This window comes from Hemitrygon akajei, unplaced genomic scaffold, assembly GCF_048418815.1.
Source record: "Hemitrygon akajei unplaced genomic scaffold, sHemAka1.3 Scf000034, whole genome shotgun sequence".
Taxonomy (NCBI): domain Eukaryota; kingdom Metazoa; phylum Chordata; class Chondrichthyes; order Myliobatiformes; family Dasyatidae; genus Hemitrygon; species Hemitrygon akajei.
Window position 1 is genome coordinate 3,123,003 of NW_027331920.1, and position 25,177 is coordinate 3,148,179.

A 25,177-nucleotide genomic window follows, 5' to 3' on the forward strand; every position below is an offset into this window, starting at 1 on the left:
GGCGTGATTTTCGGGAAGGTTTCGACCCTTACGCTTGCCGATGTGATCTCCTGGTCACGGCGAATCCTGGAGCGAACACGGGAGAGTCTGTGAATGTTGGAAATCCAAAGCCACTCACTCAAAACGCTGAAGGAACTCAGCAGCTCAGGCAGCATCTGTGCAAAAGAATAAACTGCCGGCGGTTCGGGACGAGTCCCTTCTTCAGCACTGAGAAGGACGGGGGAAATGCCAGAATCAAAAGGTGTGCAGTATAATCAGAGGGGAAAGGGATTAGCTAGAATGTGATAGTTGAAGCCAGGCGGGTGGGAAAGGTCAAGGGCTGGAGAAGAAAAATCTGACAGCAGCGGAGAGTGACCGTAGAACATAGTAATCCACAGCACATTACAGGCGCTTCTGCCCACAATGTTGTGTCGACCATGGATCCTAATTCAGAATTTCCCTACCGTATAGCCCTCTATTTTTAAGCTCCGTGTACGGTACCTATATAAGAGTCTCTTAACAGACCCTGTTGTATCCGCCTCTACCACCTTCACTGGAAATGCGTCCCATGCTCCCTTCTGTGTGTAAAACGTACCTCTGACATCTCCCCTTGTACCTATTTCCAAGCACCCTAAAACGATGCCCCCTCGTGTTACCCATTTCAACACTGGGAAAAAGCCTCTGGCTATCCACACTATCAAACCCCTCGTCATCTTATACACCTCTGTCAGGTCACCTCTCGGCCTCCGTCTCTCCAAGAAGGCAAGGCCAAGTTCACTCAATCTATTCTCATAAGACATGCTCTCCAATGCAGGCAAGATCTCTGTAACGCTGCTCTGCACTCTCTCTGTAGTATCCACATCCTTCCTGTAGTGAGGCGACCAGAAATGAACAGAGTGCTCCAAGTGGTGTGGAACTAAGGGTTTATATCCCTGTAACGTTGCCTCATGGCTCTTGAATTCAATCCCACAGTTGATGAAGGCCAACACACCATATGCCTTTCTAACAACACGGTCAACCTGCGGAGCAGCTTTGAGCTCCTATTGGGCACAGATCCTCGACACTGCCAAGAGTTTCAGTATTAATATTTGGTTGGTCAAATTTGAAAACAGAATTTGCTAACTTGCAGTCCTCTGATACTTCTCCCGTCCTGGTTGATAATGCAAAGATCATCGGCAGAGGCTCTGCAATTTTCTCCCTCTCTTCCCACAGTAGCCTGGGGTAGATCTCACCTGGCCCCAGCGACTTGTCTAACTTAATATCTTTCCAGTGCTCCAGCACGTCCTCCTTCTTAATGTCTATATGCTCAAGCATTTCAATCCGCTGTAAGTCATCCCCACAATTGTGAAGGTCCCCTTCCCTGGTGAATACTGAAGCAAACTATTCATTAAGTACCAACGCTACCTGATCTAACTCAGGTATCGCACTCTATTGGTCCTACGATCACATTGCTCATCCTCTTGCTCTTCACAAACTTGGAGAATGCCTTGGTGTTTTCCTTAATCCTTCTCACCAAGGGCTTCTCATGGCCCCTTCTGGCTCTCCTAATTCACACTGACACTCCTTCCAGGTAACCTTGTAATTCTCTAGAAATCCATCTGTACTCAGTTTATTGGAGCTTCCATAAGCTTTTCTGTTCTTCTCAACTAGATTTTCTGCATCCTTTGTACACTATGGTTCTTCTACCCCACCGTGTGCTCCCTGCCTCAATGGAACATACCTGTGCAGAACGCTATGCCAGTGTTCCCTGAACATTTGCGACATTTCTGCCGTGCATCTCCCTGAAAACACCTGCCCACAATGATTTGCAGGTAGCGATCCTGTGAAATTCATTGTCATGGCCGGCTCGTAGGCCAAGTCATCGGTTTGTCACGTACCCTGTGACCGGGTTACCGAACCAGCAGAAATGAAACACACTTTGGAGTCTGGTATTACTGTAGCTAATAGTGTTTATTAGTAAACTAAGCAATACAGTCCTACAAGAATGCAAATATGTGAAACAGGTTAGCAATGATATATACAGAAGTGTGGAAATAGGAATCAAAACCAACCTCTTTCAGAGCCTAGGGGTAAATGGATAGTCTTACGATGGTGAAGAGTTCAGTTCAGTTTAGGTGGAGGGAGAGAGGGAGGGAGAGAGGGAGAGAGAGAGAGGGAGAGGGCGAGAGGGAGGGAGGGAGAGAGAGAGAGGGAGAGAGAGAGAGGGAGAGAGAGAGAGAGGGAGGGGGAGAGAGAGAGAGAGAGGGTGGGAGGGAGAGAGAGAGAGAGAGAGCCACGTTACCATCGAACTGTCCGTTGGCTTCCTGTCCTGTTGTGGTCATCGACTATGACCATGTACGACCATTCTTCAGTGGTGGACCTGTCACCCAGGCAAGGGTGGACACACAAACAAACCCCAGCGGACGCACCTTCCACACACTGTGAGCCCCTGATCGATCCTCCAAACCCCCACCTTCACATGGGTGCACAACACTCTTTCAGTGTCCCGTGGTGTGTCTGCCTGTGTCTCAGCAGAGCTGCTTTTTATCATCACTTGCTGGACACCGGCTGTCCATCAAACCGGCTCCGCCTTGCTGTCTCTGCAAAAATCTTACAAGCAGGCAAAAGTGTCCTTGGAGCAAAGGTAAACAATCAGCCAAGGAGCCATAATATTAAATCATGTCTCTCTGCCTCTCATCTGTGGCGGGCGCCTCCCCCCCCCCCCTCTTCTCGCTCTCTCTCTCTCATTAGCAGCATAGTTCACAGGGGGGTCAACTCTCGACCCCATTTCAGCTTGGTTTGCTCATCACAGGTTTTATTTAAAACATAAGTTAATCAGTGCTTGATTATTAAGGATGTCAAAGGTTATGGGGAGAAGACAGGAGAAAGGGGTTGAAAAGGGAAATAAAGTACTCTGGGACAGGTACAGAGAGAGGAAACATTAGAGGGAGATGTGTCAAGCACAGAGAGATGGGACAGACTCAGATTGGGGTTCTTGTCTGGCACGGAGCAGTGGGGCTGAACACCGGTTCATTTTCCACTCTCGGACCTTCACTGAAACGATTTCTCATCAGTACATGTTTTACAAACAGTACATTTCAATGATCAAGCTCAACGTAAATTTATTATCAAAGTGTGTTAACCAGCTGTTGTTGAACCATTCATTTTCTGGTTGGCAAGGCAACTCAATGCTCACCCCCAGCCTGGGGTACGGAATGGGACCAATTCCAGAGGGGGAGGGGTGGGTGAGTCTGGGTCTTTGAGAAGGAGCCCTAACCTCATCCTCCTCATTCCCCTTATCACTCTTCTCCCACTCAACCCGCTCTTCCTTACGCTCCATACCCACACTGCATATGTTTGAGTGTGAGAGAGAGAGAACGGCCTGCTCCACCCTCCATCAACGATGCCATCCTCTCCCTCAACGCAACACCGCAATCCTCGCTGGCTCAAATAATCTGAAAATCTTATACCTTCCCTCCTGCACCGATTCCTTAGCCTTCCTGTTTCTGGCACGTGGCACAGTGGCAATCCCAAGATTACAACCCTTGAACTTAGCACCACACTCCCTGAACCCCTTTTGTTGAACCTCAATACTCCACCTGCCCATATCATTGGTACCCACGTGGACCACGACGTTCACTATTCCCTTTCCTTAAGAATGCTGAACACTCGACCAGAGATGTCCCGGACCCACGGCACACAGGACCATCCTGAAATCTCGTTCTCACCCACAGAATCCAGTCCGTTTCCTTAATGGATGCATCACCTATCACACAGCTCGACTCTTCTCCCCTCTTCCCTTCTGAGTAACAGAGACAGAGACCCAGTGGCTGTGACTTTCCCTGGCTGGATCTCCCCCACACCCCTCAACGGTATCCAGAATGATACCCCAGTTGTTGAGGGGATGACCACAGGGGTACTCTGTATGGCTGTTTCACCCCTTTCCTTTCCCTGGCTGTCGCCCAGTTTCCTGTGTCCTGCACTTTGGGTGTAACCACCTCTCTAAGCATCCCATCTATCGCCCCTGAAGCCTCCAGAATGATCTGGTGTTCATCCGGTTCCAGCCTCTTAATGCAGGTTGTTAGAAGCTGCAGCCGGATCCACTTCTCGAAGGTGTAGTGATCGGGGACACTGGAGGTGTCCCTGGTTTCCCGCATCCCACAAGAGAAGCTTTCCACTACCCCGTCTGTAATCTCTACCGTTCTCATTGAGCAACTGAAAAGAAGGGGGCAAAAAAATCTCTACCTTCAGCTTAATTATACCTTCTTTGACTGAAGGCTCCCATCACTGACAGCTAAAGCCTCAGAATCTCCACTCGGACTCCATTCACTCTGACACTGACCGCTCCACTCGGACTCCATTCACTCTGACACTGACCGCTCCACTCGGACTCCATTCACTCTGACACTGACCGCTCCACTCGGACTCCATTCACTCTGACACTGACCGCTCCACTCGGACTCCATTCACTCTGACACTGACCGCTCCACTCGGACTCCATTCACTCTGACACTGACCGCTCCACTCGGACTCCATTCACTCTGACACTGACCGCTCCACTCGGACTCCATTCACTCTGACACTGACCGCTCCACTCGCTCCTGCACAACTTTCAGTTCTTGCTGAGCAAACCCAAATGCTGACTGGCCGCTGCTCAAAGGTCCAACGGAAAAAAACTGCTGCAAGGCTCCGCCTTTAATCTTCGACTGAAGACCATATGCCACAGAAACATAGAAAACCTACAGCACAATACAGGCTGTGCCGAACATGCCCTTACCTCAGAAATTACCTAGCGTTACCCATAGCCCTCTGTTTGTCTTCGAGCCTTCTATTGCTCTAACGTCAGCAAAGTTTCCTCAAGGGGAAATCTTGCCTGACAAATCTGTTGGCATTCTTGGAAGAAGCAACAAGCAGGATCGACAATGGAGAATTGGTTTCCTCAAGTGAAACTCGTGCTGGAAAAGCAACCCGAATGAAGAAATAGATGTTGTATACTTGGGTTTTCAGAAGGCCTTTGACAAGGTGCAACACACTAGGCTGCTGAATAAACACACGGTATTACAGTGGAGACTCTAGCATGGATTAAACAGTGGCTGTGCCATAAGGTGGGCGTTGGGAACGGACCCAAATGCAAGACACAGACACTGAAGTACTAGGGAAAGGACTAGGTGTATCAGGAAAGAAGTGGGGAAGAAACGACACTGGACATGACACAGGCCCTGGACAAGACTAGGTGACAGGGCATGGGCTAGGACCAGAGTAGGAAGGTGAGACCTGGACGAGGAACTAAGATCTGGGAACTAGGAACCTGGACAAGGATTCCGAGCCAGAGACTGGACGGGGACCCGGAACCTGGGTCTTGACTCGGGCTCGGACTCCGGATCCAGACGAGGACTGGACGTGGCAAGGTAACAGGACTGGGAACCTCCTCGGAGCCTCGAACACGGACTGGAAACCTCCTCGGAGACTTTGACCCGGACTGGACTTGACTCGGAGCCTGAGACCCGGACTGGACTTGGACACGGAACGACAAACAACGACAGTCCACTCGAGTAGCGGCAAACAGTCTTCCTACTGAGCCTTGGACTCGAGCACAGGAACACAGAACACAGAGCCAGGACTCCTCCTCGGGGACAGGACGTAGGGCCGGGGCTTTACATAGAGTCAGGACCCCTCCTTGGAGACAGGATGTAGGGCCGGGGCTTTACACAGAGCCAGGACCCCTCCTTGGGGACAGGACGTAGGGCCGGGGCTTTACATAGAGTCAGGACCCCTCCTTGGATAAAGGACGTAGGGCCGGGGCTTTACATAGTGTCAGGACCCCTCCTTGGAGACAGGATGTAGGGCCGGGGCTTTACACAGAGCCAGGACCCCTCCTTGGGGACAGGAGGTAGGGCCGGGGCTTTACACAGTCAGGACCCCTCCTTGGGGACAGGATGTAGGGCCGGGGCTTTACATAGAGTCAGGACCCCTCCTTGGGGACAGGACGTAGGGCCGGGGCTTTACATAGAGTCAGGACCCCTCCTTGGGGACAGGACATAGGGCCGGGGCTTTACATAGAGTCAGGACCCCTCCTTGGGGACAGGACGTAGGGCCGGGGCTTTACATAGAGTCAGGACCCCTCCTTGGAGACAGGATGTAGGGCCGGGGCTTTACATAGAGCCAGGACCCCTCCTTGGAGACAGGATGTAGGGTCAGGGCTTTACATAGAGTCAGGACCCCTCCTTGGAGACAGGACATAGGGCCGGGGCTTTACATAGAGCCAGAACCCCTCCTTGGGGACAGGACGTAGGGCCGGGACTCATACACGGACACGAAACACGGGGACACAAAGAGACAGTTCCAAGCTCATCGATAGACAGATCCTTCTGTTGGCATGACAAGGCTCCAGTCTCACTCCAGCGGTTAAACTTGATGATGACACAGGCGAGGCTGCAGGAAAGGCTTCAGGCGTGGGTTGCTGAAAGATGGGGAAGGGAAGGGAAGGGAACAGTCCAGCCTCAGGGTAACGGCAAAGCCGGCCTGTCTTACCCAATGGAGGCGAGGACAGGGAGGGACAGAATCAACCGCAGGGTAACGGCAAAGATGGCCTGACCTACCTCACAGAGGCGAGGACAGGATACTGACAAGACCAACCCGCACCTACACTCAAACCCAGGGCTACTTATATTTCAGCCCCAATTTGAGAATCAGGTGCCTGTGATTAAGCCCAACTGAAACAATGGACAGCCATAAGACTCGGAGTCTAGAGTCCACGGACCGGACCGTGAACCGGAACGCAGACGTCACGGACCGGACCATGACAAGCTGAATGGTAGGAGGCAAAGACTGGGAATAAAGGGAGCCATCTCTGGTTGGCTGCCAGTTACTAGTGGTGTTCCTCAGGGCTCTGTGTTCGGACTGGTGATTTGTGTTATATTCCAATAGTTTGGAAGACGGAATTGCTGGCTTTGTTACAAGGTTTGCAGACGATATGAAGACATGAGGAGGGGCAGGTAGTTTTCGGTAGAGAGGGTACAGAAGGACTGAGATAGATTTAGAGAATGGGGAAAAAACAGCAGATGGAATACAGTGCTGGGAAGTGTATGTTCATGCATTTTGGTAGAAGAAATGAAAGTGTTAACTTCTTCGAAATGGACAGAAAATACCAAACAACTGAGGTGCAAAGGGACACGGGGAGTCCATGTTCAGGATTCCCTAACAGCTAATTTGCAGGTTGAGTCTGTGGTGTGGAAGGCAAATGCAACGTTAGCATTCATTTCCAGAGATCTACAATATATAAGCAAGGATGTAATTTGGGAAGTTGGTAATCACTGGTGAGGCCTCACTTGGAGTACAGGTTTGGGCCGCTTATCTTAGAAAGGATGTGCTGAAACTGGAGAAGGTTCAAAGTATGTTCCCAAAAACAGATTCCAGGATTGAATGGATTGTCATATGAGGAGTGTTTAATGGGCCTGAGCCTGTATCAGCAGAGGAATCAGGGCTGATCTCATTGAAACTTATCAAACTGTGGAAGGGATGTGGATGTGGAAAGGATGAAGTTACCGAGGGACGGTGTGGATGTTCTACTTGGTAATGATTTGGCAGGTGGTGATGTGTGTTCAGCAGTGAAATTAACAAGCAAGCCTGTGAGTGTTGAGGACCCGCCCCTAGATTCTAAGATCTATCCCGCATGCACAATTACCCGCAGCATGTCTAGAAAGGCAGCTGGGAAAAAAGCCAGTTTAAATTAGTCCAGTGTTGATTTAGCTGAGACGTTTTTATCCACCCTGTACCGAGGGGTTAGAGGGTGGTAAAACGGACGATAGTGGAGCGAAGGAGAGTAAAGGAGAGGGGGTAGATCTATCCTTAGCAAGGAGGAACTTTGTAAAGGAGCAGAGGTGTGACGAGGTGCTTGTGGTATTGAGAGAGTCAGCTCTTTCTGAAGTAGGGATTGATAAAGAACCGGAGGGCTACTACCTGAAGGAGGGAGTGTTAATGAGGAAGTGGAGGCCGACCACGGTGCCAGTCAATGAGGACTGGGCGGTGGTACACCTAGTGGTGGTTCCGAAAGTTTATCGGGATGAAATTTTGAACTTGGCGCACAAGGGACCTCTAGGTGGACATTTGGGAGTAAGGAAGATAGTGGATAGGGTTATGAAAGATTTTTATTGGCCAAATATGAGGAAAGATATTGCTGAATATTGTAAAAGATGCCACACTTGTCAGGTGGTAGGAAAGCCGAATCAGATTATCCCTAAGGCACCTCTCAGACCGATACCCGCCTTTGGGGAGCCTTTGTCCCGAATCATCGTGGATTTTGTGGGTCCTTTGCCTAGAACTGCGAGCGAGCGACAGTACGTCATGACCATGATGTGTGCGGCTATTCGATTCCCGGAGGCTGTGCTCTTGGGAAACATTAGGACTCCTGCGGTGGTAAAGGCACTCATTAAATTTTTCACCACGGTAGGGTTACCTAAAGAGATACAGTCGGATCAGGGGAGTACCTTTACATCCCGTGCATTTCAGCAAATTTTAACACAGATAGAAGTTAAACAAATTTTAGCCTCTGCATACCACCCGGAATCTCAAGGAGCGTTGGAAAGATTCCAGCGACTTTAAAGACCAAGATTAAAACTTACTGTCAGGAAAACACTTGAGACTGGGATGATGCATTACCACTTCTGTTATTTGCAGTGAGAGATACGGTTCAGGAGTCTCTGGGGTTTAGTCCATTTGAACTCGTTTTTGGTCATAGGCCCAGAGGACCTTTAACCTTACTTAAAGAGAAATGGTCTAGTTCGAACGTTCAAGTCAATGTGATTGACTACGTTTTGAAATTCCGTGAAAGACTCCATAAAGTATGCGACCTGGCAAAGCAAAATCTAAAAGACTCCCAGACTAAAATGAAACAATGGTATGATAAACGAGCCCAAGAGCAAGAATTTCAAGTGGGCGATAGGGTTTTGGTCCTACAGCAAGATTTCAAGGCCCGTACAAAGTGATAAAGAAAATAGACTCTCTAAATTATGTGATCGAAACACCTGATAGACGAAAGCCGAGCCAGTTGGTTCACGTTAACATGCTCAAGGGTTATCATGAAGCGACCCCCACGGCGGTCGGTGCTGTCACGAGAATTGAGGAGGTAGGAAGGATTGATAAGGAGGGGCCTGAGTGTTTTGAAAAGATAAGCATGATACCTACCAGACTAGAGGACTCTGTTATTTTAGCTAATTTACCGATAAAGTTAGTCACTTGGAACCTGAACAAAGAGAGCAGCTGACACAGCTCATTAAACGGCATGTAGATTTATACCCAGATGTTCCAAGGAGATGTAAAGGGACAGAGAATGATGTTATTGTTACTTCAACCTAGCCTATTAAGCAATCACCTTATCGGATGAATTTGGAAAAGAGCAAGCTAGTGGAAAAAGAAATTGAGCATATGCTGGCTGCTAGTATAATTCGTGAATCTTCCTCTGCATGGGCATCTCCATGCGTGGTCGTACCGAAGCCGGACGGTACTATAAGATTCTGTACGGATTACAGAAAGGTGAATGTCGTCACACAAACAGATGCTTCTCCTATCCCTAGAGTGGATGATTGTATTGATAAAATGGGTAAAGCGAGATACATCACTAAAATTGACCTGCTAAAGGGATACTGGTGTGTTCCTTTAACTGACAGGGCTGGAGAAATTTCAGCCTTCGTCACCCCATCCGGGTTCTATGAACACAATGTGTTGCCGTTTGGGATGAAAAACGCTCCAGGGACATTTCAGAGAATGATCGATGCAGTGATTAGAGGGTTTCCAAACACAAAAGCTTACATTGACGATGTAGTAGTTTGGAGTGACACTTGGGATGAGCACATTGAGGCTGTAGAGAGGCTGTTTAAACTAATGTCTGCAGCCCATCTCACAGTGAACCTCGCAAAGAGTGAATTTGGTCATGCCACGATCACGTACCTGGGGTATGTGGTAGGACAGGGGCAGTTGGCTCTGGTGCAGGCTAAGGTACAGGCTATTTCCGAGGTTCCTGTCCCAACAAATCAGAGGGCACTGAGAAGGTTTTTGGGCATGGTAGGTTATTATCGTAAATTCTGTAATTCTGCCCTCCCGCTTACAAAACTCCTATGGAAGGAGGAAAAATTTGAGTGGTGTAGTTCTTGTCAGGAAGCTTTTGAGAAGTTGAAAACCATGTTATGCAATTACCCTGTGCTGAAAGCACCTGATTTCTCACAATCGTTCTCCCTGGCGACTGATGCAAGTGATGTGGCTACAGGGGCAGGCCTATTGTAGAAGGCAGGGGATGGAGTGGAACACCCAGTGGCGTATTTCTCTCGAAAGTTCAATGTGCATCAGCGAAATTACTCCACTGTGGAGAAAGAATTGTTGGCACTTATCTTGGCGATACAGCATTTTGAGGTCTATATTTGTTCAGCACAGAGACCACTAATTGTTTATACGGATCACAACACCTTGGTGTTTTTGGCTAACATGAAAAATAAAAATAGGAGGTTACTAAGTTGGAGTCTGTTGTTACAGGAATTCGATATTAAAATACAACATGTAAAGAGGAGTGACAATGTAATCGCTGATTGTTTATCTTGCTTGTAATTTGAACATGTACCTGTATTAATGTAGTTAAGACAACTTCTGTACTTTTGTTAAACTCTGAAATTCTGTAATATGCCTTATTAGTTAATTTTCACCTTGGTGAAAATTCCCAGAAGGATGGGGGTCTTATAAGTGATGAACAGTTCTGATGGACAATAGGGTGCAGAGTTACCCATCTCCCCTCCCCACCCCCGGGAGAACACGGACTGTTACTGTTGCTATGTTGCTCATGGGAGAGAGATGAAATGGCAGACATGCAAGAACATCTGCTACAGATAAGAGAGGGGAGAGAGACTGTTGATTTACCGTATTATGACTCCTGCAAGGGTTATGGGTCTTCTGCTGTTCTGCTCGTTAACATTCCTCAGAGGACAGCAGGAGTGGCCAGGTGATGGACACAGTCATTCAAAGTGCACTGATGGTTGAGACCCCGTCAGTGGGGATAAAAGTCAGGTCTGGAGGAACACCCTTCAGACGCACCGGGAGACACACTAGTGGACACTGTTTGAGTGTTGGTAACCCTCACAGGAAGGTGGGGGCCATCGGAGACCGAGCCAGGAGACCGGTCAGTTAAACTCACAGTGTTACAGCGGGGCCAACTTAGTAACCTCCTATTTTTATTTTTTATGTTTGCCAAAAACACCAAGGGGCTGTGATCCGTATAAACAATTAGTGGTCTCTGTGCTGAACAAATATAGACCTCAAAATGCTGCGTGTCCACTCATGCCAGAGTGACGAGTCCACCACAGAAGAACGGTCTAGCTGAATGACAGAGGGGTCATAACTGAATGGCCACAACGACACGACGGATTAAGCAAGGAATACAAGGTTTGCCTGACTGCAGCTGTAACGCCTCGCTCGCCCACTCTCTCTCTCTCTCTCTCCCTCTCTCTCTCTCTCTCTCTCTCTCTCTCTCTCTCTCTCTCTCTCTCTCTCTCTCTCTCTCTCTCTCTCTCTCTCTCTCTCTCTCTCTCTCTCTCTCTTTCATGATTACAACACAACAACCAATATCTACCTTAGCGTGCATGAACTGACCTGAATTTTATACTTTTCTATGACAAATTATTTACCCCTAGACATTGATAGAGCTTGTTTATTATTGCTTATTATTATTCCTACACTTTTAGGTTTATTATTGCTAACGTGTGTTATTTATATATTTGCATTATTGATATTGTTTTGCTTATTTTACTAATAAACACGTTTGAAATAGTACCACCAGACTCCAACGGATTCTTCTGTTTCTGCTGGTTAGACACCCAGTTACGGGGCACGTAACACTGTGCTGTAATGTTTTATGTTTCTATGGTTCTAACACGAATCTTTATGACTGAACTGAAGCACCGAGGTGACCGGATATTTCACCGCGCTGATCGCCTGCTCCCTGAATTTCGACTGAGTCACCGCGTAAATAAATGTGTTTGTACAGCAGCAAAAATTCTTCAGCAAAACACCGACGTAGTAAAAGATCCATTCAGAATCACTGAAATCGTATCCTAAGACCTGATAATATATGACATTTACAACGTTCGTCATCCACAGGAGGATGAAGCTGCCGGAGATGGTGAAGAGTAAAATCACAGACCTCCTCCTGCTCTCCATCTCCGGGTCACTGCGGTTCTCCCCCTTGCTCTGACCCTTCAGCCCCTTACGGACCTGACTTGCCACTAAAATGTGCCGGACTGTCAGAGCGTTGAGCAGCAGGATCCCAGCGAAAGGGAGAGATGGAGTTAAAACCGTATTGAGCCAGTCATATCCCACCCACCCGAGGTCAGTGAGATAATTGTCCACGGGTCTACAGAACCACTGAACATTGTCGATAATCATCCAGGGTTCCCGAGTGAAATATCGGGGAACGTTTTTCAGACTGAACAGTACGCCGGTTGTTGTTAGAACCACAGCCGCAGTTTTCCCGGTGCAATATTTTGTTTTCAGCTTCTGGCAGCAAATGGCGACAAACCGATCAAAGGTGAAAGTGACGGTGAACCAGACAGAACAGTCTGTGGCTGTCAACATCAGTACCTCAGTAACACTGCACACTGGGGTGATATTCAGAAAACTCCACCGGAAGTAAAATGTTCTGATTCGATTCAAAATTACGTTGGTGACAACGGCCAATAAATCGGCCCCTGCCATGGCCACCAGGTAGCGAGTGGTGCAGGTAGAGAGGCCGCACTTTCCCCGGGACAAGATCAACATCGCCACTAAATTCACTGGAGAGAGAGAGAGAGAAAGAGAGAACAGACACTGGGCATCACTGAACATATATTCTGCGGTAATTAACAGCGGATCTGGTTTCAAGTAAAGATCAGGAGTGCTATCTGTCTACGACATCAGACACGGGTCACCTGTTTTCCTCAGTTTTTTTGGGATAAGACGATGCGTGAACAATGATCGGCGATAAAAACGAGCTGGATGAACAACAACGATCATGCCGTTTCCAGTCGCTAATGGGGCCGGTTTCACTGATCGACCAGGCCTCTGGAAACTCAGCATTTGATGCGGCCGAGAATGGACACAGACGGGGGCAACGCACATAAAATACTGGAGGGACTCAGCTGTTCAGGCTGCATCCGTGGAATTGTACAAACTGTCCTTTCGGGCCAGATCCTTATTGAGGGCGAAGCAGTGCACGGATTTACGACGGGTCTCAGAGGGGAAGCAGGAACAACTTGGCAACCTGAGGCTGAGCGGCTCCGTACAGGTCAGATCAATAACACACGTCAGCAGATTGGTTCGGCTGATCGGTCCCAATATTTGACCAACAGACAGTGGAATCCGACTGTGAGAGTCTCCACAGGCAGACGTGAAACACAGGACCAGGGATTCTCTCTGATCAATTACTGAAAAACAGAGAGTTTTACAATGTAAACGCCTCCCAGTCACCCCTTCCTGAAAAGCTGCCTGTCCCCAGTACTGGAACAGATCCGGACAAATTCTCATTAAAACCCTCCCAGTCACCCCTTCCTGGAAAGCTGCCTATCCCCAGTACTGGAACAGATCTGGAAAAATTCCCATTAAAACCCTCCCAGCCACCCCTTCCTGGAAAGCTGCCTGTCCCCAGTACTGGAACAGATCTGGATAAATTCCCATTAAAACCCTCCCGTCACCCCTTCCTGGAAAGCTGCCTATCCCCAGTACTGGAACAGATCTGGATAAATTTCCATTAAAACCCTCCCGTCACCCCTTCCTGGAAAGCTGCCTATCCCCAGTACTGGAACAGATCTGGATAAATTCCCATTAAAACCCTCCCAGCCACCCCTTCAACAAACCGCCGTTTCGGACCGAGGTCCTTCATCAGGACGAGGTGGTGCCCCGATTGACGACGGGTCTCAGGGGGAAAGCAGGAACAAGTTAGCGACCTGAGACTGAGTGGTACCTTTAATGGATTAAATCTACAGCGCAGTTCAGTCCGATAATGCACAGCAGCAGGTCCGCGGACACGGGTGCAGGTGATCAGACCCAGTTATTGACCAACAGACTGTGACAGACTTCAGAGGGAGACATAAAACCGCAGGACCAGGGGTTCCCTCTGATCAATAACTGAGAACCAGTTTACTTTGAAATGTAAACCCTTCCCAGGCGCACCTTCCCAGCGAGCTGCCTGTCCCAACACCGGGAAAAATCTCGACAAATTCCCATTAATACTCTACCAATCACACCTTCCCGGAGACTCTCCTGCCCTCAACGCTGGGACAACTCTGGAGAAGGTCCCATTTAAATCCTCCCAGGTGAGGTGCTTGTTCCCCGCCCTGGAGCAACTCCGGACAAGGTCCCATTCAAGGAAATGAATTAGAGTCGATCCCATTAGTTAGGGGGGAGACAGAAGTTTAGTTCCGCTTGTCATGAAGTATGAAAAATATCAGAGTGTTGAACTGAAAGGACCGATATCTCGGACGGATATTTTTGCAATAATCATCAAGATAGAAGCTTGTCAAATGATCATAGATAGCTTCACGCCGGTTAACGCACAGAAACAGCAAGTATGAATTCTTCAGCTCACTCACCGGGAACTCCAACGACAGCAATCAACACGTACAATATTCTCTCCACACTCTTGTATCTATCCAACATTTCAGCCATTTTCTCTGTCCAGGGATGTGTCCCTTTGTGCTCCCGGCGATCTCTCGGAATGAACTGTTGAGGCAGCGCATGCCCGGGGTTTTTAAATTCAATTCAGCGGCTCACGGGGACTGATTTCCAGATATTTAAAAATAAACGTTTTTAAATTATTTACAAACCGATTACGTCAGACAGGCGAAATCCCCACGGTGTCAGATTGTGATGAAATTAATGATTTAATATTTAGAACATTTGTGGGAGATAGCTTGTCACAGAAAAACTTTGATTGAACCTTCTGAGATGTTTCATCAATTAAATGTGCTTCCAATGTAAAGATGTACTTCAAGGGAACTATTTGTCAGACACAGAGGTCAGCATTGAAACTGCATTTATTACTAATGTATGTACAAATGGAACAATCCTGAGATTCACCACATCTCCATATCCTGAGAAGCCTGAAATGCGTGCACACTCCCAAATCCATGAGCATGCTCCAGAACCACCGATTCCCCAAAATCCGTGTGCACCCTCAAATCCGCAGACATTCCAGAATCTCTGCGCGCACCAATATTCGCGTAAAAAAGCCATTTCTGTGCACATCTCCAAATCCCTGTGCACCCCATGTTCTCTGAAACACCCCTAAATCAGCGCATATTCCCAAACCCGTCTACACCTTCATATCCGTGTGAAACCCAAACCCGCTGAACCTCCCACATGCACATTAAATTACCCCACAGCAACAGCATTTCAAACAGTTCACAAAATGGTTATGTCCATATAAAATAAAACGAGGACGGGGGTCAAAGATCATATTGCGTTAAAATCTGTATAAACAGGATAAACTTGCGATTCGGCTCACGGACAAATCCACCGGTTCCCCGAAGTCACTTTCACCTCAGAATCTGCAAACACACCCAACTCTGCACATATCTGTAAATCAGACTTCACCCAGAGACCTGTGCTCACCGGCAAACCCGCATTCAACCCTCAAATCAGTGTACACCGCCAAGAAACGGACACCCCAATTCCCAGTGCACTCACACATTCATTGACATACCCCTAAATCTGCGTACATCTGCAAATCCGCATGCACCGCCAAACCTGTATGTGCCCTCAAATTCACCGACAAACCCCGAATTCTGCGCACATACTCACATCCGGGCGCAACACAAATCCGTGCATACATCTCCACATTACACCATTCCAGAGCAGGAATCGTTTCAAACACTTCACAAAATAGCGGCCTAAATTAGCGCACTTCCCCAAATCCGTATGCGTCGGCAAATCTGTGTGCACCTCAATTTCGTGCACACGTTAAACACCTGTCATGGTCCGGTCCGTGAAAGTTCAACCACTGGAGACAGATAGGAACTCTATTTCACTGTTTTGAACTGTCTCTGTGCCCACGCCTTCGCTAGGTAAATCTGGCCGTTTGCCGCTACTTAGTGTTGGGAACAATCTTTGCTAGGTAGGTCCGGCCGTCTCCCGCTACCTTGTGTTGGGAACCATCTCGTCGTATACTGCATGCTGTGTAATGAGTCCCGGCCCTACGTACTGTATCCAAGGAGGGGTCCGGGCTCTGTGGTCAATGTTCCTGTCTCTCCCTCGACCAAGACTCTGCGTTCCTATCTCTCCTTTGTCCAAGGCTCTGCGTTCCTGTCTCTCCCTCGACCAAGGCTCTGCGTTCCTGTCTCTCCCTCGATCAAGGCTCTGCGTTCCTGTCTCTCCCTCGACCAAGGCTCTACGTTCCTGTCTCTCCCTCGATCCAGGCTCTGCGTTCCTGTCTCTCCCTCGACCAGGGCTCTGCGTTCCTGTCTCTCCCTCGATCCAGGCTCTGCGTTCCTGTATCTCCCTCGATCCAGACTCTGCTTTCCTGTCTCTCCCTCGATCAAGTCAAGGCTTCGGGGTCTCGTCCTGTCCTTGTCACATCCACGAACCTTGTCCAGTCCAAGCCACGGCTTTGTGTTCTCGTCTTGTCATGTGCCTCGCCCAGCCCAGGAGGACATTACCCAGCCAGGTGCTGGGGTTCCCTTGTCCTGTCCTGTTGCAACTCCTCGACCTGTAGCCACGTCTTGTCCTCGCCTGGTTCTGGAGTCTTAGCCCGAGTCAGGACCCAGGTTCTGGGACCTTGTCCAGTCTCTGGCTCGGAGTCTAAGCCAAGGCTCCTAGTTCCCAGTTCCATGTCCTGGTTTCGCTATCCTTGTCAAGTCCTTGCCCAGGCCCGGACTCCTTGTCTCGTCCAGGGCCTGGGTCATGTCCAGCGCCTTTCTTCCTCACTTTCCTTGATTCTTCCTCACGCCTAGTCCTGTTGCTGGTAGCTCAGTGTCTGCGTCTTGCATTTGGGTCCGCTCCCAACGCCCACCCTATGACAACACCACCCACATGCACATCAGAGTATCCCAGAGGAGGAGTCATTTTAAGCAGTTCCACCTTAATAATTTAAGATGCGTTTATTACTAAAGTATCTAAAAATGAAACACTTTTAGATTCGTCATACCACCACATACAGAGAACCGAGAGAAGCGTGCACACCCCAAATCCATGAACACCTCCAAATCCAACAGCTATCAAGATAGCTTTGCAACCCCAAATCCGCTGACATCCCCAAACTTGTGCACCTCCCCAAACCCATCTTCACCCCGTTTCAATGGGTGCCCCCAAATCCACTGACACCCCCATATCCACTGATAAATCCCCATTTCTGTTCACATCAGCAATTCACTGTGCAACCCTACATTCGCCAAAACACCCCTAAATCAACGCAATCCTCAAATCCGTCTGCAACCCCAAATCCGTGAGCACCCCCGAACCTGCCGGCACCCTCACATGCACATTAGATTATCGCAGAGCAGGAATTTTTTCGAGTAGATCACAAAATATCTTCCTCCACCCCAAATAGCAGCAAGAACAGAAGTCAAGGTTCAAGTTGCATTAATTATTAAAGTATGTATCAATGAAGCAACCTTGAGATTCGTCACACCTTCAGATCCACCGGGTTTTTCAAATCTGCGCATATCTGCAAATCTGTGTACACTTTCAAATCTGCGGACACCCGCAAACCCGTAGGCTAACGCAGACTTAGTGGTCTCCCCCGAATCCGTGTGCATCACCAGATCCGTGCGCACCGCCAAACCTGCCGACAACTCCACATGCACATTAGATTATCCCAGAACAAGACTCATCTCAAACAATTCACACGGTAGCTGTCTCCACCTTAAATCAAACAGCAAGCTCACAGTTCAAATGCAGTTGTTATTAAAGTGTCTTTAAATGAAACAATCTTCGGGTTCATCACACACCCAAATCCGCCGACACATCGCAATCCGTGTGCGACCCCAAATCGATGTGCACTCCCAAATCCCTGTGCATCCTCCAAACGAACAAGCATCCACAAATCAGTGTGCACCCCCAAAGTTACTGACGCACCCTGAACTCTGCGCACATCCGCACGTCAACTTGCACCCCAAACCCGCTGATATCCCCACAGGCACGTTAGATTATCCCAGAGCAAGGATAATTTCCAACAGCTCACAAAATAGCGACCTCCATCTTAAAACGTTCAAAGTACAAAATGAATTCGTTTTTAAAGTATCTATGTGTGTCTTCATCTCTGAGTGTTCAGATGTATCCACCTGTGTGTCTGTCCGTCTTTTCGTGTGTCTGTGTGTGTTTGGGTCACAGACCAGCTCGCAGACGGCGCTTTGTCTTTGTCGCGACGGTGTGGCTACTGAGAACACACGGCGAGTCTGGAAGAAACCGTTCAGGACACCAGACGGATGTGTGCACACTCATTCAGGGAACTACATAGCATTGCATTGTTTGTAAGGAATACAGCGATATCATGGGCTTAATTCAGAAGAGGGGAGAGCTCAGACAGTCTCCACTAAATACATTTGAGGAGGATGAACAAGCAATGAAAGAGTGAACCTGTGAGGAGCGTTTGACGGCTCCGAGCCTGAACTCATTGAGTTTTAAAAAAATGAGAGAGAAATCAGACTGAAACCGATCGAATATTGAATGCAAACAGAGCACAGTGGAGACCTGGGGAGTCCGAAGTGAAAGTGTCGTTGTGTGTGTGTGTGTGTGTGTGTGTGTGTGTGTGTGTGTGTGTCTATTTTTGTGTACTTGGGTGTCTGTGACTGTATGTTATTCTGCATCTGTGCATGTATTTTGTGTTTGTGTCTCTGTATATTTCTCTGTCTTTGCGTCTGTCTATGTGTGTAAGTGCATGTGAATGTGTTTCCGTGACTTTGTGTGGGTAGGCGCATTGTCTCTACCTGCCCCTGCCCGACTGAACTTGTGTTCATACTTCAAGTCTCTCCGTGAACTTCACATGCTCGCGAACTGTTGGACAACTTTAAAATCCCTGCCCTGATCGCCTTATTTTGATCGTGGATGCCCAGCACCGATACACTTCAATACCCAATCAAAGCATTTTAAAACATTCTACTTCCTTCCCAGAGAACGGACCCAACCAGTTCCCCCTCATCTACATATTATATGGAGTCCGAGGGCACTATAAAAATGAAATTGACCTTTTCCGCTATTTAGTCTGTACCGATTGGTATTCTCCCGAGTTCCGTGACCTCACCTCAAAGATGGACCTCAATCCGTGCCCGTATCCAAACGTCCCTTCCATGCAATCAAAGCCACATCCACCACTTCCGCGGACCCCAACAACACCCTCTGAGTGAAGAAATTCCTTCTCCGGTTCCCCTTTCTTCTTTCACTCTGAAACTGCGAACTCTAGTCCAGTCTCATATTTCCTCAGTCTCAGGAAATATGCCTGCCTACATTTACCCTGTCTATGCCACTCATAATTCTCTATAACTCTATGAAATCTCACATCATTTTCTTAAATTCCAGGGATTAATGTCCTAACCTATTTAACTATTCCTTACAACTCTGAGCTCAGGTGGCAGCAAACGTGAATATTCTCGGCACTCTTACAATTTTGTTGATATTTTTCCTGTAGGCAGGTAACAGAAACTGCACATAATACTCCAGATTAGCCTTCATAAACGTCTTATACAACTTCAAATTATAATCCCATCTCCTGTACTCAATACTTTGATTTATGAAGGCCAATGTGCCTAAATCTTTCTGTACGAGCCTCTCGACCCGTAACGCAACTTTGAACTAATTATGAATCTGTGTTCCCAGATTCCTCTGTTCTACCGACTCCTCGGAGCCTGACTGCTCACCGTGTGCTCATGCACCCCCTTGCTGGGCGCAAACCAGCCCGCAGAAACTTCTACATTCCAATCAGATTATCCCAGAGTAGGATGCATTTCAAACAGTTCACAAAATGGCTGTCTCCACCTTACAAAATAGCAGGAACAAAATTCAATGTTTACAGTGCATTTATTATTAAAGTATTTTCAAATGAAACAACCTTGAGATTCGACACGCCCCAAATCCATCGACACCCCGAAAATCCATGTGCATCCCCAAATCCGCGACTCGCCCAAATCTGTGTGCACCGTCATATCTGTCGTCACACCACGAATCTGTGTGCACCGTTATATCTGTCGTCACCCCACAAATCTGTGTGCACCGTTATATCTGTCGTCACCCCACAAATCTGTGTGCACCGTTATATCTGTCATCACCCCACAAATCTGTGTGCACCGTTATATCTGTCATCACCCCACAAATCTGTGTGACCCACTAATCTCAAGTCAAGTCAAGTCAGGTCACTTTTTTTTGTCATTTCGACCATATCTGCTGGTACATTACATAGTAAACATGAGACAACGTTTTTTTCAGGGCCATGGTGTTACATGACACAGTACAAAAACTAGACTGAGCTACGGTAAAAAAAAAAACACACAGGAAAAAAAAAGCTACACTAGACTACAGACTTACCCCAGGACTGTATGAAGTGCACAAAACAGTGAAGGCATTACAATAAGTAATAAACAGGACAATAGGGCAATAAGGCGTCAGTCCAGGCTTTGGGTCTTGAGGAGTCGGATAGCTTGGGGGAAGAAACTGTTACATAGTCTGGTCGTGAGAGCCCGAATGCTTCGGTGCCTTTTCCGAGACGGCAAGAGGGAGAAGAGTTTGTATGAGGGGTGCGTGGGGTCCTTCATAATGCTGTTTGCTTTGCGGATGCAGCGTGTAGTATAAATGTCCGTAATGGCGGTTAGAGAGACCCCGATGATCTTCTCAGCTGACCTCATTATCCGCTGCAGGGTCTTGCGATCCGAGATGGTGCAAGACCGAACCAGGCAGTGATGCAGCTGCTCAGGACGCTCTCAATACAAACTCTGTAGAATGTGATGAGGATGGGGGTGGGAGATGGACTTTCCTCAGCCTTCGCAGAAAGTAGAGACGCTGCTGGGCTTTCTTTGCTATGAAGCTGGTGTTGAGGGACCAGGTGAGATTCTCCGGCAGGTGAACACCAAGAGAGTTGGTGCTCTTTACGATCTCTACCAAGGAGCCGTCGATGTTCAGCGGGGAGTGGTCGCTCCTTGCCCTCCTGAAGTCAACAACCATCTCTTTTGTTTTGTTCACATTAAGAGACAGGTTGTTGGCTTTGCACCTGTCCGTTAGCCGCTGCATCTCCTCTCTGTAAGCTGAGTCGTTGTTCTTGCTGATGAGACACACCACGGTTATGTCATCGGCGAACTTGATGAAATGGTTCGAGCTGTGTGTTGCAGCACAGTCGTGGGTCAGCAGAGTGAACAGCAGTGGACAGAGCACACAGCCCTGGGGAGCCCCCGTGCTCAGTGTGATGGTGTTGGAGATGCTGTTCCCGATCCGGACTGACTGAGGTCTCCCAGTCAGGAAGTCTAGCATCCAGTTGCAGAGGGAGGTGTTCTGACCCAGTAGGCTCAGCTTTCCAATCAGTTTCTGAGGGATGATTGCGTTGAATGCTGAACTGAAGTCTATGAACAGCATCCGAACGTATGTGTCTTTTTTTTTGTCCAGGTGGAGGATGATGTCAATGGCGTCGTCTGTTGAGCGGTTGGGACGGTACGCAAACTGCAGGGGGTCCAGTGAGGGGGGCAGCAGGGCCTTGATATGCCTCATGACGAGCCTCTCGAAACACTTCATGATGATAGGTGTGAGGGCAGGACACTGAAGACTTCTTCGGCACGGGGACAATGGTAGCGGCCTTGAAGCACGTTGGAACGGTGACGCTGCTCAGGGAGATGTTGAAGATGTCAGTGAGAACATCTGCTAGCTGGACTGCACATCCTCTGAGCACTCTACCAGGGATGTTGTCTGGTCCAGCAGCCTTCCGTGGGTTGTCCCTGCACAGGGTTCTTCTCACATCGGCCACGGTGAGACGCCAAGTCAGTGTACAGACCATATTTGCCGACGTGTCCCCAAACATCTAGACAAATCCACACAAATAAATCGCTTAGCTTCTGATTTGCTTCGCGAAAGGTCTATATCCACAGGTAAAATTTGAACTGCTGTTGTCGCTGAACGGTCAAACCGCTCATCCCCCTCAACACTCAATGTGCAGGGACCCGTACAATGTAGACTTGGAAACCAATACTCAGTACGTGAAATAAAGTTTGATGAGTTTCCAATATTATATCTGATCTACTGCAGGAATGCCCTGTTTAAGGCACATCAAATCCGAAAAGGAAGCTGAACAAATTACATCTTTACACGGACAAATTTGCTCCACCCACTGTAGGCCGAAAATGATCGCAACCCATTCCGCTGAAGATGCTGCTAAATGGTTGGTGGGTATTTTCTTTATCGTTACCTATAACTCGAGCACAAAAGCTGCCACACCAACTTCTTAACATCCTTAGATTTTTTATTAAATCCAGTAACCTAAAATCAAGAAAATGTATTTGAATAAACAAGTTGGGTTTGCCGAGAAAGCTGCCGTGGGGCATACTGCATAATCTAACTGACCCATATTCCAAGCGTGATACCCAAAACTAAAAACACTCTCGTTGTGATGTTCCCAACAGTCCTCCAACACACCTTTATCAGGATGATCATTTCTCCGCCCCCTCACGTGCAATGTGTCAACTTCAACCTCCGCAATTGAAAAGGTACTTCCGATTTCAACCCGTAAATCCGAAACAGGGGACGATCTTACTGCACCACAATTTTAAAGCCTGTGCCTTTATCACATCCAAGCATTTTAAAACTGACGATGAATGAAGCTGATCCGTAAACAACGCAGCCATTATCAAGAACAGATTTGATGACACAAATCTAAAAGGTCAATAAATATTTTCGTGCAGCACCCCAGAAATACCTGAGTATATTTAATGCTCCTTTGCATTTAGCAATAATATTAGTGATATGCTGCTTCTATGGCGACTTATTTTCCATCCACATGGCGAGAAATCCGACCAGCAACACTTCTTCAAGGGTTTGAGCTGAGAAGATCAAATCCAGTGCCGGTCTATTAATGTTAATTGTAACACACATGAAGTGTTATTTAGCGGCTGAAAGCTTCAATGATCATTCCTTTACCTCCAGTTTTCAGTTACAACCTCATCCCGGTATTATTGAATCTGTTTACTCAATTTATCTTGATTATGAATCGCAGCAGGTGACACAACCGGAACTAAACCTTCCTTTTTTTAGGTACAATCAGTTTACCCTCTTCAATCAATATTGGAATATTCCGCTCCCTACGAACACCCCATTGCCTTAATCTTTCCTCAAACATCTGCAAGTTTAATTTCCTTTCCAATATTATTACAATATGACCTCCAGCAAAATTTCCTCAAAATCTTTGCAACTTACCTAACGGTGGCCGATGCCCTTTCATAAGACCATAAGACATCGGAGCAGAATTGGGCCATTAGGCCCATCGAGTCTGGTCTCCTGTTAAAGCATGGCTGTTCCTTTTCTTTCTCCTCCTCAACCCCAGTTTCCGGCCTTCTCCCCGTAACCTTTGATGCCATGTCTAACATCGAACGTATCAACCTTTACCTTAAACACACCCAACGCTCTGGCCTCCACAGCTGCATCTGGCAACAAATTCGCCACCCTTTGACTAAAAAAAAAACTCCACAGCTTTGTTTTGAAAGTGCGCTCCTCTATCCTGGGGCTGAACCCTGTTGTTCCACCATGGTAAACAACCTATCCACATCTAATCTGTCTAGGGCTTTGAACATTCGAGAAGTTTCAATGATATCCCCCTCACCTTCTGAATTCCAGCGAGTAATGTCCCAGAGCCATCAAACGTTCCTCGTATGATAACCCTTTCACTCCTGGAATCATCTTTGTGAAGCTCCCGCTGGACTCCTTCCAATGCCAGAACATTTTTTATAAGATGTGCGGCCCAGAACTGTTCACAATTCGCAAGGCGAGGCCTCACCAGTGCCTTATAAAGCCTCAGAGTCATAGCCTTGCTGTTGTATAAGTTTCTGGGCGTGATAAACAGCTGCAATATTTGCTGAGTTCGGCACCAACAGTCAATTTTGAACTTGCCTCTGGATTCAGTAACTGTGATGGAGAAATATCCAGGATGCAGCTGATTTAAAATGTTTCCCCAGTGTGAACTCGCTTGTGCATGACAAGATTGGATGACTGATTGAATCTATTCCCACATTCAGATCAGGTGAACAGCCTCTCCCCAGTGTGAACTGAATGGTTTTCCAGTAGGTGGGATGTTTGAATGACTACTTTCTGACAAACAGAACAGGTGAATGGCCTCTCTCCAGCTTCCTCAGACTGAATAAGTGTCTGAATCCCTTCCCACAGTCTGAGCAGGTGAACGACTTCTCCCCAGTGTGAACTCGATGATGTTCCTTCAGACGAGATGAAAGAACAATGTCCACCCAGGAATACATTGGGACAGTCAAACTCAGTGAGAAGCAAGGCATGAGTTAAGGTTTCAGCAAAATATACTCATTGCAAAGGGCAAATTAAGTTTCCTTAGCAACAAGATGATATCCATTCTGAAACTGTAATTGTGTCACCAGTGTTTAAGAATACTTTGGTTTTCTCGGAGACGATTGCCAAAGAGAAGGATGCAATCCCGGGGAGCATGGTAATATCACAGTTACCTTCACACTTCACAGCTCCAGCAATCGGAAGTCTGGGTTACAATTCATGCCGCTGTTCTCCCCGTGAGGACATGGGTTTCCTCTGGATGACCCGGTTTCCTCCCACATTCCAAAAGACAGACGGGTTCGGGTTAGTAAACTGTGGGCATGTTATGTTGGCGCTGGAAACATGGCAGCACTGGTTCGGTGCCCACAGCTCATCTACGGGCTGTGTCGGTCATTGACTCAAACAACGCGTTTCACTGTCAATCAATGTTCCGATGTACTTGTGACAAATGAAGCTCAGCTCCCTTTCATCATTCCTGTTACCGCATTTATTCTCTTTTTTTTTTAGCAGTAGTTCAGAGTAGGTTTACTGGGCTATTGAATGGAATGGGCAGATTGTCTTATGGGGAATGCTGGACAATCTAGACTTGTATCTTTTGGATTTAGAAGAAAGAGAGGAGATGACAGAGTAAATGTGGAAATGACATTGTATTTCATAACTCAGGTTGTTGTATGAAGGTTATTCATTTGAAATTAATTAGACAACGTTTTTCTCTTTCAGAGAGTTGTTGTTC